Genomic DNA, 20,590 nt, shown 5'->3' with positions numbered 1-20,590 from the left:
GCCAACAACAACAGCAGAGGTCATCCAGCAGCTCATTTTTTTGTGCTTGGCTTTTGGTACCTCCTATATACAAACCATTTAATGTTGTTTGAGAGATAACTGCAGTGGGCAAACAGGCGCTTCCTTGGCGCTTTCTTTTGTTGTAATGACTTTCAAAACTAAGCTATGACATGTATATATATATCTTTAGCCATCATGCTGAATGTGCACAAAAATCGATAAAATAGTTTAGCGGAAATAACGGTGTGACCAGTGGAAATTCTGTTCTGATTTCTGCTACTGGGGATCAGCAGATGGAGAAAGAGGTCACTTTGACAAATACCTGCACTACGCTGACCTGCATACTGTACTACTCAACAGGGTTGACAGTGAAAGTGGAAATAATACTAACTCTTGGCTGAACACAAAAGAAATACCAGATACAAGGCCAAAAACAAAAACAAAATCATTGAATATTCGATTAAAAATGTGAGCTAATGGAAGACGGGAATGGACCTTTTCCCTAAAAAAAAAAAAAAAATCAAGAAACCTTCTCTAGGCTACACATAGATACAGACAGAAGGGTTCCCATGATTTTCTTTTTTCCTTTATGTATGCAGTAGCATGCGTATTTCAAAACCCTTGATAACAATAGAAGAAAAAAAAGAGTGGAAAAGTCAGTAGAATGCAAAAGCAAACACTTATATTTTACTACATGTCTTTGTTTTACTAAAAATAAATAAATGTGTGTAACGCAACAGACTGAAGCTAGAAATCTGTATTAACATAAAAAATATATACTTTCTGATCATCAGCATTTTCCAAAGATTGGTTAAGTTACCATTTAAAATGCTTAGTGGTGTAATTTAGTCATTTTTAGTGAAACTAACAAGCTTTCCAGAAGTTTCCAACATTCAGGTTTGTGCTAAAAAAGAAAACAGTACTCCTTGATTCACGTAACTATAGAAGGAAATAGCAGCTTCAGCTAATCATTCAGACAAGAAGGAAAATAAACTTTAATCAAATTAGCATTTGAAATACTGCTCGACTTTAGTTTGTCCTAATGGATGCATTCATTAAAAATATGTATAATAAACAAAGATAATTGTAAAAGTAGACTATTGTTAAAGTGGACTTTCTAAAAAAAAAATTTGAATAAAGGGTCATAAAATGTTTAAGTATGTTTTTTAATCTTCTGACATGTTTTTTAAATTCAAACAGAAGGTTGAACACCACTTGATGACTATTGTCCGAGAAATGTGCGTCTAATTCTGCTTTTTTTCATCCTCTGCTTTTACCCTTTTTGGCCACATTAGACAGTTTGTTCTTATTTTTTCATAAATTTTTCATCCTCCATCCCTCCTTCCTTTGCCATCCTTTCATTTTGAGGCTCCACCTTTCAGCAGCACTCATACGCTGCCTTCTGACACTGCTGTGAGGAACATCTGGAGACAAAACGGTGTCACTCGCTGGGAAGGAAGCGTAATGACAGCCCTTCAGTCAGAAGCAGCGGCAGTCTTCATCTGTCATTGCTACGCTGAAACTAGGGCGTGAGCTGCAGCATCCATCATGCTGCACTGTATTAGTAAATTCTTAATTAAATGTGGGAAATATCTGTCTGATTTTAGTTTGTTCCCAACAGAAAAAAAAAGATTTAACAGGTATGCTATTTAAAAAAAAAAAGGTCTTTGGTTATTTTTGGTAATTTTTTTAGGGCAGTTCTGATTATTGGGTAGTCAACATTACTATTTTCTGACGATTCTGATGATAGAAATCAATCAAAAACAATATGAATATATATTTAAAAAAAATTTATAGGGTCTATATCATACAAAAATCAGGTTTTTGGAGCTGTATATATGTGTATTATAATGTTCATTTCACACAAAATATGATGCAAAAGTGGTATTTTGCGCCATTCGCGCACTTTCTGAGCACCAGCTCCTCCCAATCCATAAAAACAAGTGGGTTTTCCCAATCACACATATGAAAGTAAGGAACCGCCCCTTCCAGGAGGAGTCTGTGCTGCCAGCTCCGCCCCCAGGCTAACACACACGCCCACTTTCTCCGTGGAGCCAGCGGTGATCGTCAAAACGCTTTAAATACACAATATGTACATCCATCTTCCATCAATCAAAGTTCAGATGGTGTTTGTTTTCGTGAGCGAAACGTAGACACATGGCCAGGCCGGCTCTGGCCGGATGACATCATGAAATGGGCGTCACCAACACAGAGCAAAAGCCGGCGCATCGTTCTTTAGTGTGCCAAAGGTAATATATTATCATATGGATATAGTTTATTCTAAATAAATTAAGAAAAGCATGATATAGAGCTTTTAAAACCATGAAACATGTTTGTCAAATCAGATTTGAACAGCTGTTTAACCAGTGGAACATCATCTATTCTTGAACATTGGTAGATTTTTTCTAAAAAATTAAGCAATATTGATCATCACTGTTGACACCAATAATTTACCACTTTATATGCAGTCTTTTCCAGTACTCTTTGTATCAAAGAAACTTTGAAAGAAAAGCTCCAATTTGCGCATCCTTTTGGTCCAGCAGTACTTTCTCCCATGTAATCAACATCGAGTTGCCCCCCCCCAAATAAAGTTGGAAAAAGTCAACCAAGCGAAAGGCTAATTTGACATGAGCTTGTTTTATTTAAATAACTGCATTCCCGTCTGGAGATCCCTGACTAGTGACTCACATCACTGACAGCCTCTGAGCAGCCTGCTCATACACAAAACACCAATTTAAACTCATGAGTGAAAATACCTTTAACATCGCTGAAGGCCTCAGCAATCTGGTGTCAGAAGCTCCAGTTGATCTCTTGTGAGTTCAGCACTTTTCTCAAGGGAACTCGAGGAATGAAAACCAGCAGCTGATAATGAACTGAATTGGTTCTAATTTCTATCGTATTTCAGCTCCTCTTCTTGGCCTCTAAAAGAAACCCTGCCCTCATTCACTCACCGTTCTTTCTTTCCTACTTTCTTTCAATGCACTGATAATAGATGGCTTTCACACACTAAGAGCATACCAGGGCATGCCGGCTTTATTTTCTGAGAATTGCAAGTGGCTTTTTAAGAGTACACTTCTATTTAATGTTTGTATAGATCCTTCTACTGGCTCACTCACTCAAACTTTCAGACAACAGACTCACATTTATTACATTTGTGTTGATTGATGGTGTTAATCAGACATCTCGGCAGCTCAAATCAAAGGGCAAAGTCGTGTGATCGATCAGATGAGGTATCCGGTTTTACTCTGGAGACCTCATCTGATTCGTAATCCCGAGTATAATTGCAGCGAGACAAGTGGTTTTTGCTTTGTAGACCCCTAGATTGGTCTTTCAACTCATTTTCGACACAATTCCCAACTCAAACCATCTAAGGAACACTTATAGCCCAAAGAAATTCACATCTGCAAAACAATCATCCACAAAATAGCCACACTTTGTCTGCTGAGGAAAAGGTCTACCTTCTATTTTGATATTATCTATCAGTTTATCAGTTTTAACCAACTATATGCCTGTATCAAGTGTGATGGGATGTTGACTTTAGCTATAATCCTGGTCCTCATGATCTACCGCCCAGCCTGTTTAAGGGTTCTCTATGTACTGCTTTCTGGTGATTCGCCTACTCAGGCGTCTCCTCATTCCAGTTGACTGAGCATACCTGTTCCAGGTAATCAGCAGCAAGACGTGCAGGGAGAACTGCAAATGTATCCATTTAGAAGTTATTGTTGAGTCTCCATTCTACAGAGAAATGTCTAATAACCAAGATCACTTCAGACTTAACCCTACTTTTAATCCCACCCTCAGAGCTCCCATTGGTCGTGTTTGTTTTGTTTTTCTTTGCTTGGGTGTGGGCGGCAATTCAGATGGGACTCTCTTTTCAGTTTTAACTAACAGCTGTAAGTTTTCCCCACATTAAATTGCAGGCTGCAATCAAAGTTCCCTTATTCTCTCCCCCTTCAACGTTACCGCTGAACAGTACGGGATTTTCTGCTCCTCCGGTGAAACCACTGCACGCTTCATTCCTGCATTAATCCCACCTGAACTAGAATATAACCGCAGTGGGATGCGCACAACTGCTGCCTGAATAGAAAAAAACCTTCCCTCGGTGTGAAACAGAGCTGTTTTGTGTTTCAGAGCGCTGCTGCCAAGAAACAATCTCTCATTTACACAGAGCCCATGTGAACGACAGATGAAGACGGAAAGGGCCCAGATTCCTTCATTCCTAAATTTGGAGAGCAACTAGTTGGCAAGATGAGGCTAATTCAATCATTCCAAAGTGAAAATAGAAACCAACTAGAATTACCTCCTTGAGGTTGAACGCGTCTGCCAACCAGCCAGGCAGTTTATTTACCTTCACCCCGTTTGGACTCGATCAACTGCGTAGAATAATCCATAAAACACATTTAAAATTCCATGCTGCAGGACATTTGATTAAAATTCAAAAACACCTGAGTTCTGGCCAGATTCGGTTTTGTGAGGCCACCTTGACCTTCACCTTTGACCTGGAAAATCAGATCAGTTCATTCAAGTTTCCAAATGGATGCATGTGCCAAGTCTAAAGACTTTTCCTGAAGAGCTTTCGGAGTTCCACAACCAAAGTGGAAAGATAATGAACCTCTGGAGGCCTTAGGATGCCAAATCTCTCTCTTTATAATTAAAAGGCTTTTTAACACAGAAAATGTAGAAAAACAACTCAAACCAGCTGCAATAAAATATTTGTTAACAGTTTTTTGTTTAATCAGTTACATCTAGACATGACATCACCTCTCAGAGTGAAAAAGCAGGATTCTTGGAAATATCAGTAAGATTCTCAAAGCCCAAAAAATATATGTTGTTTTTTTTCAGTTCAAGCTAAGGCATCATCTGCATGTTTATTTGATAAATATTTCCAAAAATAGTTACAAAATTACTAGACTAAACTCTAGATTGGGCAAAAAAGTGAAAGTCTAAAGAATAATACCATACTATTGTTTGAAATTATGTTTATTCTACCCATTTCCTTTGTCCTTTCTTTAATTATTACATTTGTTTGACTGGAACAAATTGATCATTTGTGTTGGTTTGATAAACATTTTCACATCAGATTTAAGAATTGAGTTGTTTTTTCACTGGTTGATGACAAAATACCTACTTGCATTTCTTTAAGTTCATTTTAAAACTGAGAGCAAATGCTCAGCAGTGGCATCTTTAAATCGCTCGAAAAGCTAAATCTGTGTTGGAAATAAGTAATGCAGAGGCAAAAAAATGCATTTATAATCACAACTTTGCCTTGAAAAGTCAATAAATCCCTGTGGCTCTATGCAATCCTCAAAGTGATCCATTATGAATCTGTAATTCAGCTAAATAGCTTCAGTAGGTTTAAAAAAAGTGTTTAAATTACACTCCAGGTTAGCAATGACTCACTTCCATGTGGGCATTCTGTTCATGACTGCATGAAAGATGGATCATAAGATTTACAGATGGCGTGATTTCTCTCTGCAATACTATGAATTTTGTAGGAGTCCAAAGGTTGAGTCAAAAGACAAAGCCCTTGACTTACCGGTTAATCTAAATTTCTACTCTCACCTTTGCTCTCAAACTGTGGGCCGTGAATCAGGTCCCATTACAGATACAGGTGGTGGAAATGAGAAACCTTGGCCGGGTGGTTGAGGTCTCCCGTAAGTATCGGCTGCACCGAGCTCAACCATTTTAGAGGAATTCAAAGTAAAGCCACCACTCCTCCACATCCCAAAGAGTTGAGGGGGTTTGAACATCCGGCGAGGAAGCCACCTACCTAGTGAGGCGTTGTGGGCACGTCAAACTGGGAGGAGGCCAGGAGACGGACAGATTATACCTCTGGACTGGACTGTAAGTGCATTGGTATAGTCCCGGAAGAGCTGGAGAGAGGAAGGTCTGCCCCACAACCAAGAAAAGAAGAATACTGAAAAGATGGAAGGTTTAAATCCCCCCCCCCCTGTAAAGCTAAGAAACAGCTAAAAAAAATGAGGGGTGCAAACTTTTAAAGCCACTGAAGTAACACCAAAATGAGTTTTTACAACGGTCTGCTTAAATGTAACCAGTTACGAACAAATGAATAAGAAAGCTGCTTAAATTGAACATTTCCCAAACACTTTGGAACTGTACCCACCAAAACCTAACAGATTTAGAAAAAAAAAGAGGAAAAAACTGCAGTTTAAGGAATTGAGTAGGAAGTGCCTGAAAATAATAACCGTTTACTTCTTTTGCACAACCCGCTGCTGATGCCTGCTATGCTTAAGACTGCATGGGCCCATGTAGATGACGGGAAAAGCTAAGCGAACAAAGCGAATTTCACTTCTTCCACCACGTTTTGACTGATTAATTGTGTTTCTCACACGTAAACCACTTGTTGCACCACTGAAAATAACTGCCTGCAACAACTGCAGAAGGCTTTTACCGTCAAATTTTCCCAACATGGCTACTGGGCGCAGCTCTGTGTTTGCAAAAAGCCTCACAGCTGTAACACGCAGAGCTGCTCCGCCTCTCACACAACCTTCAAAGGACAGAAACCCTCCATTACGACACCAAAATTAATAACCTTGGGCTTTAAAAGTGCCACAGTCCTTAATATTTATTCTTTAATTTAAATTCAGTGACTCATTTCTCTCTTAGCTACAACAAATTGATAACTTGATAGCAGCACATTTCTGAAGTACCTTTGGGTAAAGCTCCATTCTCTTTCCCTAAAAAAATTAGAAGAGTGTGAGGAAATCTTTCAGGAATAAGATTGCTTTTCAAAAATAGTATAAAAAAAAGCAGATTTTCTAAGACGATATCTACCGACAGATGAGAGGAAATTGGAGATATTTAGGAGCTCATCACCTCAATGCTTAACAGTAGTAAAGCACGGAGGTGGGAAGGACACAATGTGGGCTTGTTTCCAAGGACATGACCCACAGACTTGACCAAATACCCCTTTTTCCACCACAGTTCTTAATAAGTAAAACTAAACCCTTAGATGGATCTTTAAACACAACTGGACTGTTGTGGCACAAAGAACATCAATAAATAAACCAATAAATAATTGGGGGTTTGTTATTTCACCAAAATCCATCGAGGCATTTTCTAAAGCTGCCCCATCTCTTTTGGGGTCACAAAGACCCTTTCCAAGCAATTGTCAGGCAGAGAGGCATGTTACACTCTAGACAGGTTGCTAGTCCATCACATGACCTTCGCTCAAATTCACATCTAACGACAATTTAGAGTCACCACTTGACCCATAAAGTATGTTTTTGGACTGTGGGAGGCCAGAGAGCCAGGAGAAAACCCACACATGAGAACATGCAAACTCTACACAGAAAGGTCCAAGCCAGGATTCAAACCCAAGCCTTCTTTGTCCGCGGCTCATCGGTTGCTTCATTCCTACTCTGTTTATATCACGTGACGACCGGCTATGGTGGCCCTTTTGGTCCAGTTGTTCCGCTCCTAAACTGAACATCAGTGCATTTGGAAACAAACCGGGACCACCTCCAAAGATGGGTCTGAAAGCAGTTCCTGGTCCCGGACCAGGATTCGCTTGGGTGTATTGAAATTGATCATTTGTTTCGGATTATCTGGGAAACGAACTCTGGTTCACTTTAAGCGAACCAAATGTGTCCAGTCTGAACCAGTCTGTCTCCAAGTGTTAACTCTTTTTACGGGTTTATCCCTTAAGCCAATCATACAAAGAAACAAACGCTAAAGGAACAAAATGTTTCCAACAATCAATATTAGTTTTAACATAATTCATCCATCCATCCATCTTCCTCCGCTTATCCGGGACCGGGTCGCGGGGGCAGCAGACTGAGCAGAGATGCCCAGACTTTCTTCGCCCCAGCCACTTCCTCCAGCTCCTCTGGAGGGACCCGAGGCGTTCCCAGGCCAGTCGGGAGATATAGTCTCTCCAAAGTGTCCTGGGTCTTCCCCGGGGCCTCCGCCCAGTGGGACATGCCCGAAACACCTCTCCAGGGAGGCGTCCAGGAGACATCCGGACTAGATGCCCGAGCCACCTCAACTGGCTCCTTTCGATGTGGAGGAGAAGCGGTTCTACTCCGAGCTCTCTGCGGGTGACCGAGCTTCTCACCCTATCTCTAAGGGAGAACCCAGCAACCCTACGGAGGAAGCTCATTTCAGCTGCTTGTATTCGGGACCTCGTTCTTTCGGTCATGACCCATAGCTCATGACCATAGGTGAGTATTGGAACGAAGATCGACTGGTAAATTGAGAGCTTTGCTTTTTAGCTCAGCTCTCTCTTCACCACAACGGACCGATACAGCGACCGCATAACTACGGACGCCGCTCCGATCCGCCTGTCAATCTTGCGCTCCGGTCTTCCCTCACTCATGAACAAGACCCCAATGTATTTAAACTCCTCCACTTGGGGCAGGGATACTCCACCCACCAAGAGATGGCCAACCACCTTTCCCCGGTCTAACATAATTCAAACAGGACCTAAATAATTTGGTACATTTAAAACTTGTTGCTGTTGAACATCGTCTGAACATTTACAAACCCGCTGACCTGGACCAATAGCTTAAAAATGTGTCATTGAATGAAAATTCCTCTGTTGATACTCAATAGTATTGGGGCAATTCAGTCAGTGCTTAAAAAGTATCCAATTCTACGCACAGCTCTATTAAACACTGATGAATTATATGATTAGTGACACCTTTAAACCTTTCCCCCTAAAGGTGGCTTTGACAAATGATATGTTGCAAAGTATTTCCACACAAATTGTCTCCCTGAAAGCTCGGTCTTTGTGACATATCAATTAATATTTTGTATTTTCTGTCTACGAACCACTTCGAAAGTCAAAAATTGTTTTATCGCTTCCGAAATCTTTAAGAATTCCAGTAGACTAGTTCTCAAAATGTCAAGTTGTCTGACAACAAAAGCCTTGAAATTGTGGTAAAGCAGACAGCAGCTTCGTATTTTGACTTGCAGCTGACATTAATACATTCATCTTCAATTTGGGAACGTAAAATAGACTTCTCACATTGAAGCAACAAATATGTGACATGAATTCACAAATAAACAAACGTGTCAAAATCTTTGACAGTGAGAATTATGGCGTCTTAGTAACCCAACAGAAATATCTGAATTTCCTGCCACACAGCTAGCCTGTTCATTAGTGCCTGCAGCTGAGGTTTGCACTTTGTCTCAGCAGTTTCAGGCAGCTCAGCAGAGGATTTTCTGTCAAAAAGGAGCCGAGATAAAGAGTAAATAACAGTCCGAGGCAGATTCGGAGCGAAAGCTTCTCGCCTGCATAGTTGTTGGCTTGGAGTGTGAACCATCTGGGAAGATCTGGAATCACTGGGAAACATCTCCACAGCATTAAAAATGTAGAGCCAAAGTTCTCCTACGCAAGGCGAGTTCATCTCCTGGAGGAGCTTGTCGTGAAACGGGCCTGTGATGTTTTCGCTCGGCCCCCAGATGTGAACACGAGGAAACACATGAATATCAATGAGGAATCTGATGAAAAAGGGGCAACTGTGCTCAGTGAGCTTTTCAGAATAAATGAGGTTCTGAAACAAGCTTTAAATTAACGATGCAGACCAGAAAAAGGGGAGGGGGGGTCCTTAACAATTCATAGTTGGGAAGGGGGGGAGCTAATCTAAAGATTTTCTTTTTGACTTGCCCATCAGTGCTGCTGGTCACTCATGTGTTTAGTAATTGAGAAAGGCAGACACTGCAGGCTTTAATGAGAAAATAAGCAGGCCTCTCTCTATTCATGAATAAAAATGACTTCTTGGTGAAAGGCGAAACAGAGAAATATGATGGTATACGCAGCAGTAACAAACACAGCATCTGCTTTGATGACTTCCACCCAAAAAATGAAAGAAATTGGCTTGTAGTTGGTGATTGGGGAATGAAATGAAAACTTTATCTTCTTCTTTTTTTTTTTAAAGGTCCTAACTAAATAATAAGAACATTTTAATCATTTAAAGTTATTCAATTTCCAAAAAGCTTGACCTAAATTACACCAATCTGTGCGTTTGTTGTGACAGATGTGCCATCACAGTGAAAAATACCACATCTATGAAGGACATTTAGTGTCACTGTTCTTTATTTTATTTTGAAAGTTTGCATTAACAAAAATGTAAAATAATCATTGGATTTCATTTATTTCGATTATATTTATGTTTTTTCTGGTTAAAAAATTTTCCGTTTTGGAAGGAAAATATGTTTTTTAACGTTTTTCGTTAATCAATAACCAGGTGTGCATCATATCTGTATTTTTTTGGTCCATAGACACGGAGCCGGACTCACATGTGTAGTTTCCATAATTTCCATTTGAGCTGCATCTGCTTGTCTAGCATCCCGTGCCCTTCCTCTGTGCGGCTTCAGATGCTGCTGATGAAGCTGTGGGCGGCACTCAACTACAGATCGATGTTAAACTGATTGGCCCAGAGGGGGAAACTGCTGCACCAGCTCAGGAACGAGGCGACACATTTGTCAGTGATTGGCTTGGACAGACACTTCATCATGTGGAGGACGACGTGTTTACTGTTGCTTTGATTTTCTAGTCACACAACTCCCTGCAGGGATGGACTCAGACATGCTTCCTTTGCCGCTCCTCCTGAATACGAAAAGGAGGAATCTTTTTTTTCCCTTCCTTCCATCATTTTGCATTAATATTAACAAGCACACACCCACTTACTTTACCTGTTTTTTCTTGTATACATGCACACATTTTCTTTTTCTTTTTTAAGACAGTGAAACAAGAAAATATCTCATTTTAATTTAACTTATATGAGTTACTTTAAAATAAAAATGATTAAAAGAGTGTTTTTTTTAAATCATAAAATGTTCTATTATCCTTCCACAAAACACTTTTTAAATATGGCATGTATTAAATTATTTTATACAGCATAGAAAACACATTTTGAGACCACACAAAACAAAAAATAAACCCCCAAACTATTCAAATTAAATATTATAGTTAAGGTTTGGTTTTGAAAAATGATGTTTATTTATACAAGGTGATTTATCAAAATCCATGGACAGATTTTTCTTTAAAACCATTTCTTTCTTTTTCAGAACAAAAACAGCTTTTATGATTGATGAGTTTTTTTAATGTAAGAATTTCTATTCATGAAATTTTCGCCTTTGTTGAATTTGAAACGCTTGTTCTGTGAAAGATTTCTTGAAACCAAACCAAACAAAACAAAACAAAAATAATTCACACTTAATGGAAGCCAAATTAAATTTTAAGTTGAATCAAATCTTTAACATCTACACCTAAACAATCAATTCTGGAATTTCCCCATTAATTCCCAACCTTTTCCCTTATCAAGCTAAATAATAAAAAAAAGAATAAAATCAAATTCTGTATTGGTTAAAGTTTGAGTAACTAATACAAAAGCACTCAGATCAATATTCTAAATAATGTATATCTTTTAGACTCCCTAAAGATGGTGGATTTAGAACAGACACTAAAAGTCAGCAGAATATATTTGGAGAAATGCTGCTCAGTCTTGATCACAAAGTTAGAAGTCTGAGATTTTTCTGTTCAGCCTCAAAGTGTCTGGAAGATGCTGGTTCAGGTTGTTAAACCCAAATGATCGCTTCAGGATGGTGGCGTAATGGGAATGGACTTCCAGATGACTTGTTCAGATATCCATCAAATGTCTGACGTGAGCTGGGTAAAAGGAAAAATCAATACTAAAATTGCTTTGGTGCTGAATCATTCAGAAATGCCTGCTGTGAGCCTCGGTTATCATAGACTAGCACTTTCAAGTATCGAGTCTTTTGATTACTTGGAGTTTTTGGTCTGCTAATTGACTCGTTCAGTGAGTAAAAAAAAAACAACCAAGCAAGACAAACTTAAAAACAAAGTCATCTTCCATTACCACAGCCAGAAACAACATAAAAGACAAACTGTCAGGGGTGTCAACAAAAGTTGATGGCAGATCCGCGCATGGCTGTAATTGAATTTCCAACTTCTCTTCCATATCTTCCAAAGAAGAAATGTTTCTGCTTGATGGACTGTCATCTTTGCACTTCAAGAAAATTTTAATTACAATGTTTTTTTTAGAGTTTAATCAATTTCAAATCATAACAAATCTACCAAGAGTGCAAGCTAAATGTCCACATGCATAATTCATCGTTGACTCATTGATAAAATGAACTTCAAAATGGGAGTTTTTATGGATTCTGAAAGTCGGGTTAATGGACAGTTTTGGGGAAATTAACTTGAAATATTGTAAAAATGGCTGCTGCCTTCTTACGCTGACTACAAATCATTGGCACACAACCAAGAGGAAGAGCTGTGAGACAGAGTTGCCCCATTATGTCTTTAAAGTGAACACATGGGCCATGAACTTTGTGAAGCCACGCTGATCCAACATCCACAGTTTGGAGCGCTGAAGAAGAAATGCAAAAGTAGGTCAACATAAAAATATTTTTTGTATAATTTAATACCAATTTATTTAAAGAATTGATTTTTGCTGCACATTAACTTGTAAGTAGGGGATGTGAATAATGACCAGTTATATTTGAGTTAAAAGGCTGGATACAGGAAAAACTAATAATACTGTTGTGATTATTTCAAAGTGTAAAAGAAAATCTCAATAATTACTGATTTAATTAAAAAAAATGTAGATGAAGGTTCACCTCATCAAGCAACATCCACTATGTTTTGTTCTTTTTCCATCAACCTAGTTTGGGTTTTATTACTTGATGCTGTAAAAACTGTCAAAATAAATCTAGTTGTGAGACTTAAGAGTTAAAATGTGAAAGAACTTGACTAAAATAAATATATGATTTTCAACAGAGATGAGCTTAAAATCAATTTATGGTTATAAATTACTAAAAATAACCACATTTTTTGTTCTGAATTTATAATTACCAAATACATGGAGATCCAGTAGATTGAAAGACAATGGTATTTTATTCCGTATAATCACAGATTATACTGTTTACAATAAAGTATATTTATCTTTAACTTGTTTTAATTCCTCTGGTTTTGTTACAAAGGACAAATATGTCAAAAACACCTTATGGACTAGCATCCAATCATCTCTGTATTAACTAGCCAATTAGCATTTCATGTGGTCTATTAAACAAGCATTTCTGTTCTTTTTTTGTCTGCAAAATTTGAAGATTTTTATTTTTTATTTTAAAAGTTTTATCCGAAAACCTTTTGAAGGAGCAGTTGTGTGTACCCAAAGCTACTCTGACATCTGTGTTTAAAATGTTGCTGCTCTGTTGACATTTGCATGGTTTAAACCCCTCAACAATTCCTATCAGGTATTGATTGAACATCCATGGCCTTAATTGACAAATAAAAAACATAAAAGCTGCAGAAACTGTGGAAAATACTATACACAACTTTGTTTCACTTTGAAAAAACTCCACATAAAAATATTTACTTGTGCTCACCGTTCTCTCTTTGAGAAGAGAGTAAATAAACCAGCAAAGTTGTGATGGTCTAGTTCTTGAGAAGTCTTGAAACTGATGGATGGTGTGTAAATAGCAATGCCACAAGGGGCTTAAGTACCACAAACTGCTATCGACCCTAAAAGTGGCTTCAAATGTGGTCGGCCGAAACTTTGGACTAATTAAACTGGAAAAGAGGCCGATATGCATGGAAGACAGACCGCTGGGATACTTTTAAGATGATGCTATCAACCTTCACAAACAACCTTCCTAAACACAGCCACACACTACATAAACATCCTTAAGGCAACAGGTTTTCTTGATTACAGTGTCTACTTTCAACAGGAAAATGCAAACCACCACACTGGAAAAATTATTCACGAATGCTCCGAGAGATATCATTATCACAGAGACAAAAAGTGCAAACTTGGCCTTCAACTTTCACAGCTTTTTTGCCTTTTTCCAGCACATTTGGGAAGTGATGATGAGAAAAATAGTGGAGAATATTCTTTTTTTTCCAGTTCCGTGAACTAAAAACAAGCCTCGTTTTCCTTTGTTCATCAAGAAAACAAATCTTAAAGAACTCAGTCACTGTACAGCTGCAGCACCAGATCTTTGTAGCTGAAAATGATACCAGCTCAACCTCAAAACTAACAAAATTGTGCAACTATTTGTATTTCCTACTTCAAGGTCTTCCAGCTGCAATCTCCACCAACCTCATAGTAGTAGTTAAACAAAAGACTCTTATGGACGGCAAAATTATAGAAGACAAGGCTGAAAGGACCACTGTCAAAGGGTGTTGCCCTTAGTAAGACCATGGATCTTTATTAACTGTAAAAGTAGTATATGCTGCTTCCTATAGGTTTCTAAAGAGAGTTTCTAAAACCTAAATGGAGCCAAGCAACTTTGCTGTTCCCCAGGTAACTCTATAATACCGGAGCTCTCGAAAGCAACATGAAATAAGATGCACTCTTAGAGCCACTGAACTCTACAACCATTAACGAGATTTACATAATTCCAACAGATTCTGAAGCTGTGAAAAGCAAAATGCTACTACCGTAAAGTGCGTCTGGATCAGCTGTTTTATGTTCACAGGTGTACCAGTGCAAAACTCCGTTCCCTGATTCAGAATCTGTTGGAATTGCAAAAATTACACAAATAGCTGAAGTCCGGGGATGTACCTGAATGTGCTTTTAGCATATGGTGTTCACATTGAACCGTCACTAACCGATACTAGCACACATACTAGTAGAGAGTGGCTTGGTCCAAAACGCCAAAGCGTTGTAAATCTTGCGAATCTTGCTCCAGGCTTTTCTTTCACAGCTCTATTCCGATAAACGAAAGACTTGTCATACAATTCTGGTTATGCAAAAACAGCAATCACTCCTCCTCCATGATCAATATTTAAAACGGTTCCCACTATCGTGAACTAAAATGAATGCCGTCCATACATAACTACTACAGGAGAGCCCCTAATTGGTAAAAGTTCAACTGGTTTAACTTTCAATGCGTGTCCAATCCATGTGCATATTAGACGTAGAGTCTTCAAAACTGACTTAAAACTTGCGTAGTGATGCATGAAAACGAGGGTTTAGAAGGTCCAAAATGCCTATTAATGCATATTTACATTGACTTTTCATTGGAATTTGGTCACTTAAACACGCATTGCCAAGTTGGAAACATGAAACTGATGGGAAATCTTTTCTTCTGCCTCCAGTCCCCAATGGTCATCTGAGGAACTGCAATTTTTTGCTACTTCTAGGTTTGCTTCAATTTTGAGAGTTAATAAAATAAATACATTTCTCTGGCTGATAACTGTTCTTTGTTATTGTGTTTACATATTAGGGGAGAAGATAAACCACTTACGGTGGCAAAGTGTGAAACTCTACTGTGCTTTATGGCAAAATGGTAAACTGTCTGCATGTATAGTGCTTTTCTATGGAAGCGATTCTGTAGCATAATTAAAAAGAAAAGTCAAACCAGAAATGCTTTTTCATTTTCAAAATGAAGCTGCATTTTTTGACTCAAAATTAAAAGGAAAAAGCTTTTTCATTTTCTTCTTCAACATAGCTTATTCTGTCACTTACTTAAAATGATAAAGAAAATGGTATTTGACATTTCATTTTCAAAAAGTTCTCTGGTAAATGTGTAGCAAAATTCATTTAGAAATGTCAAATTTGACAATTAAAATGGATTAACAGAAATGCTTTTTCATTTTCAAAATAAAGCTACATCAAATGACTAAATTAAAACAAAAAAGCAATCCTTTATAATGCTTTTTCCTTTTCTTCTTTATCATCGCTCATTCTGTGACATAATTAAAGTGAAAATGCAAAGATGGGATGGCATTTGCGTTTTCACATCCACCCCCCAAAAACTGTAGCAAAACTCAATACCAGTGAGCATTTCCAGGGGGGAGGCGGGGCGACAGAATAAGCAGAAGCGGTCAGGCGGATTGCTTTTTCTTTTTAATTTTGAGTCAACAAATGCAGCTTCATTTTGAAAATGAAAAAGCATTTATGGTTTTGACTTTTATTTTTAAATTATGCTCCGGGAAAACTTACATACTTTTCTACCAACTGGCACTCAAATTGCTTTTACAAATGCTACTCATCCACCCATTTACACACCAATGGGGGAGCGGCCACACCGCTTAACCTAACCCATTAAAGGCAACCAAGGGTTCATTGTCCTCGCACAAGGACACTTCAAAATGTGACTGCTGGAGCTAGAAATCAAACCATCAACCAACTGGGAGGCGATTTCTCTACCTTCAAGCAACAGCAACCCATTGAAAAAAAAAAAAAGAATGGTGGGGTCCTTCTTTTTTTACTACAGACTCCTGTTGTTAACCATTCTGTCGTACCATCACAGACTTTTCCTTTTTGCTTTAATTAACTTTATCTTGTATATATTTTATCTATAATTTCAAAACACATTGATTTCAGTTGTTGTCGATCTTTTGTTTGCTTCCCATTTTTCTGGGACTGCAGCACTGGAGTAAATGACTCGGTTGTTTGACATGAGTTTATACGCCATTCCTTTCGCAGCTGCATTGAATTCATGCCACCAATCCAACCTGCAGTCACCGCAGCGTCAATGGGGAGAGTGTTACTTCCCTTTCATTCTGTAATGTAAAGTTAAAACCCATTTACAGTTTAGTCGTTTAAAAAAAAACTGGCTCAGGTGAAAAATGTGAAGTTTAATTCTGGAATGAAAGTGCTTTTGATCCAACAAGCAGCGCCGATCCGATACAGCCAGCTCATATGTTGAGCTTTCCCGTGAAGAGCTCCAGCAGCGAGACAGGTTGGATGCTAACACATGCACAAACACACACACACACACACACACACACACACACACACACACACACACACGCAGTATCTGGCCAACCCATGCTCTCCTGTGACTCACCACACAAACACTAACACGCCCCCCCAACACACACACACTTCACTCATGTACACCCGGCATACTCATACTCTCTATCCAAAACACACACCCACACACGCAGCCTCTCACTGTGTCATAAAGCACCAACAACACTGAAAATACATGTGTGTTGTAGTGTGAGTGAAATAAAAAGTAGGCTTCGCATGTGTGTAAGACGGAGCAATAAAGGGGCGTAGCGTAGCCTGGATGTGAGTGTGCGCCAGGCTCTTATGGCTGTCATGAGTCCTCATGACTGAATGCCACAGAGGGTAACACAAACCCAGGATGGGGTCCTTTCTCTATCGCCGCAAATAATAAAAACAAAATGAGCAGAGCAGCAATTTTCTGCCATAAAAAACCAATGATGTGAACAGCTTAAATGGTGAAATAAAGAACTCACTGAGGAGTGAGTAGGGAATCGCGGGTTACAGTAACAGGTCAGGTGGCAAGAGCAAATCAAGGCTGCACTTCCTAGGAATTAGCTTCGTTTGTGCCAACAAATAAATAAAAAGGAAAAAAAGAAAAGTAAAAAGCCGGTGTGCGTGAGCAGAAGCAAAGAAGGAAAAGGGCAAGCGAGCGACGTGGTGCGACTGTGTGTGCGTGCATCTTTGCGACAAATAAGCAGCAGCCAGAGAACAAGCGAGCGCACTCTGATTCGGAGACTGGCAGCATGACTGACTGATCCCTGCATCCATATCATAGGATTAAAAAGCCTGACACGGCACAGATACAATAGCAGCAAAATATGAGACAAAAAGTCGGTCAAAGAGACGGAAATGTGATTAGGAACCAGAACAGGCAATGGGAAGTTAGTAGTTTTATGGGTTTTTTTTAAGATAGTAATAATCTGACACACATACAGGGGAGCAGCTGTGGAAAAATGAATGCTAACGCTGTCACCGGGCAGTATAGAGAAGGGAGGAAGAGGAGGAGCTGCTGCCAAAGATGAGTCTCTCCAGTGACATCCAAGAGCCAAGACACACTTCAGGCACACTGTCAGGGATGTGGCGGAGGCTAGAACCTGCCCAGATTCCGTTTGCACACCTGTTCATCCAAACCCAACAAAAATCCTCCTCCTGTGTCCCTCCAACGACCAAAACAAAGATTTTTTTTTTTATTATTTGTCCTGTTTGAATGGAGGTAACAGCATTCGCCTCATTATGTAATAATGCAAGGTGAATGCAGCAAGGTTTGAAACGGGATTTTGGAAAACCTGAGGTGAATGAGTGCAGAATTATGAGGACACTTTTTAACCCTTATGTTGTGCTCGGGTCAAACGGACCCGAATTGACCCAGAGCGGGCTCAAAACACTTTTTAACCCTTATATTGTGTTCGGGTCAAAATGGACCCGAATTGACCCAGAGCGGGCTCAAAACACTTTTTAACCCTTATATTGTGTTCGGGTCAAAATGGACCCGAATTGACCCAGAGCGGGCACAAAACACTTTTTAACCCTTATATTGTTTTCAGGTCAAAATGGACCCGAATTGACCCAGAGCGGGCCCAAAACACTTTTCAACCCTTATATTGTGTTCGGGTCAAAATGGACCCGAATTGACCCAGAGCGGGCTCAAAACACTTTTTAACCCTTATATTGTGTTCGGGTCAAAATGGACCCGAATTGACCCAGAGCGGGCACAAAACACTTTTTAACCCTTATATTGTTTTCAGGTCAAAATGGACCCGAATTGACCCAGAGCGGGCCCAAAACACTTTTCAACCCTTATATTGTGTTCGGGTCAAAATGGACCCGAATTGACCCAGAGCTTGCCCAAACACTTTTTAACCCTTACATTGTGTTCGGGTCAAAATGGACCCGAATTGACCCAGAGCGGGCCCAAAACACTTTTGAACCCTTATATTGTGTATAAGGGTTAAATTGACCCATCGGGTCAGTTTCGACCCGAGGGTTAAGTCAACACATTTGTGCTGGATTCATTTTTAGTTCATTTAAGTTCATATAGTGATGCTCTATGGAGGGTTTGGGGCAGGAAAACTGTTGAAAGAAGCTCCAGGAGGAGGAAGGCACTCAACAAACCAACTGAGAGAATGTAGACCAGAAAATAAAAAATAAAATAAATACAAAGTCAGCCATAAATCTGACATAAAGTCACCAAAACGGTTTTAAAAAAATCACAGTCGTAAAACGATTAAAACCTGCATAACTTGAATCGCAGTTTCTATATTATTAGGGCATTTTAAATGTTCGAAACGAGAGTTTTTTTTCTTTCTTTACAACATCTATACTTTATGTTTAAGTGTTTGAGAAGCGAGTGTTTTTTTTCAGGAATGTTCAAGTAAAGTTAACGCAGAAAAGTGAGAAAAACGGAGGCTGTTTTCAATCCAGCCCGCTGACGGGGACTTCACCTCAGATGACCCAGCCAGGCTGCTAGCTAGCCCCGCTCGAACCCTCCGACATAAACAACACTCGAACCGACACGGAAAACCCAAACTACCGCCTTGTTTACCACCGAATGACTGGCTGGTTTTGTGCTTTTTCTTAATGAAAAACAAATTCCCCGCACTACTTTTCTTCTCGTCTGTGCTGACTCACACCGTCTCCGAGTGGAGGAAGAAGAAGTGAAGAGGGAGCCAGCCAAAACAAATGGCTTTCCCGACATGAAAGGACAACATCGCAGCCGCGCGCGCGCGGGGGGAAAGGCTAACGCTAAAGCCCCCTAGCCCCGCCGGGTTGCCCGTCCTTCGCGGGGGCTAAGCGGCTAACGGTTAGCCTAACTGGCTAATAAATTTATTATAGGCACTCTCCCCCTTGGGTGGAGGGGGGACGGTTAAAGTTGGTTCCCCCCTCTCCAGAAAAAAAACAAAAACATAGCGAACCGGATGACATTCACTTGTCTGTCAACTACTCTGGAATCGAGCAGCGGAGCGCCCGGTCCTAAAAGTTACCCGAGATAAATATGAAATAGTTTGGATTCTACTTTGCCTGCCGCGGAGGTTTGCTGGGTGATAGCGAGGTGATTCCCACTCAGAGAGAGGCTGTGATGGAGGGGACGTCCGCTAGCAGCAGCCGCAGCCGCCCGGGCAGGCAGGCAGGCAGGCGGCTAGTCTGGCTGCAAACAAGCCGCTTAAATAACTTCACTTTTGCGTTCACTTTGGTCCCAATTCGCCACCGGGAGTTGAAGAAATAAAGAAGTTTCCCCGCGGGTCCTACCTGTGTGCGGGCTGCGGGAGCGAGGAGCGAGCGGCTGGAAGTTGATTATGTCCAGATATCCCGAGTGGAGCCGCGCGCGGCGCATATAGCTAGCGCTGCGTTACAGTAAAGATTGTAGCATAGCTAACCTAAAGACAACAGTAGAGAGGAGAAAAAAAAAAAAAGAAAACCTCCTCGTTGCTCATAGGGGGGCTCGACGACAAAAACCACATGATCTTTTACGTCAGCATACATTTGCATAGGATGCCAAATTTATGGTGCGCGTGCGTGTGACGTGGAGATGCACAGAAAAGTTGGATTTTTTTTTTTCTTTTTTTGTGGCGTCGCTGGGGGAGGCTGGGGGTTTGGAGCCGCCGCTGCACTTCTCCTCCAGCAGCGCAGATCTGATTTGCTCGGAGAATGAACGGCTGTGGTTCAACTCCACTTTATTTATATACATTATCATTTATGTTTTTTCACGCAAAAAAACACAGTTTCTTCTCATTTGGAGTTAAAGTTATCACATGTTTTCTTGCTCATTTCAGTTTTACGAATCCTCTGGGCAAATATTTGACTGATTTATGAATAATAAGGAGGAGAAGTGATGGTATTCAAGGACTCTTGTAACACCT

The 20,590-nt window shown here is 39.9% G+C and overlaps 1 protein-coding gene across 1 annotated transcript in view; it reads right to left on the bottom strand.

The window, feature by feature from the left end:
- Positions 1-20,294, bottom strand: part of LOC101174441 (zinc fingers and homeoboxes protein 2) — a 146,711-nt gene extending 126,417 nt beyond the window's left edge. The window contains exon 1 of the mRNA XM_023960308.1: positions 19,980-20,294. The gene's annotated coding sequence lies outside the window, so the exon portion shown is untranslated. The remainder of the gene's footprint in view (positions 1-19,979) is intronic.
- Between the last annotated feature and the right edge of the window lie 296 nt (positions 20,295-20,590).

Source organism: Oryzias latipes, chromosome 11 (assembly GCF_002234675.1).
Source record: "Oryzias latipes chromosome 11, ASM223467v1".
Classification (NCBI taxonomy): Eukaryota; Metazoa; Chordata; class Actinopteri; order Beloniformes; family Adrianichthyidae; genus Oryzias; species Oryzias latipes.
This window is presented reverse-complemented; position numbering and strand designations above follow the sequence as displayed.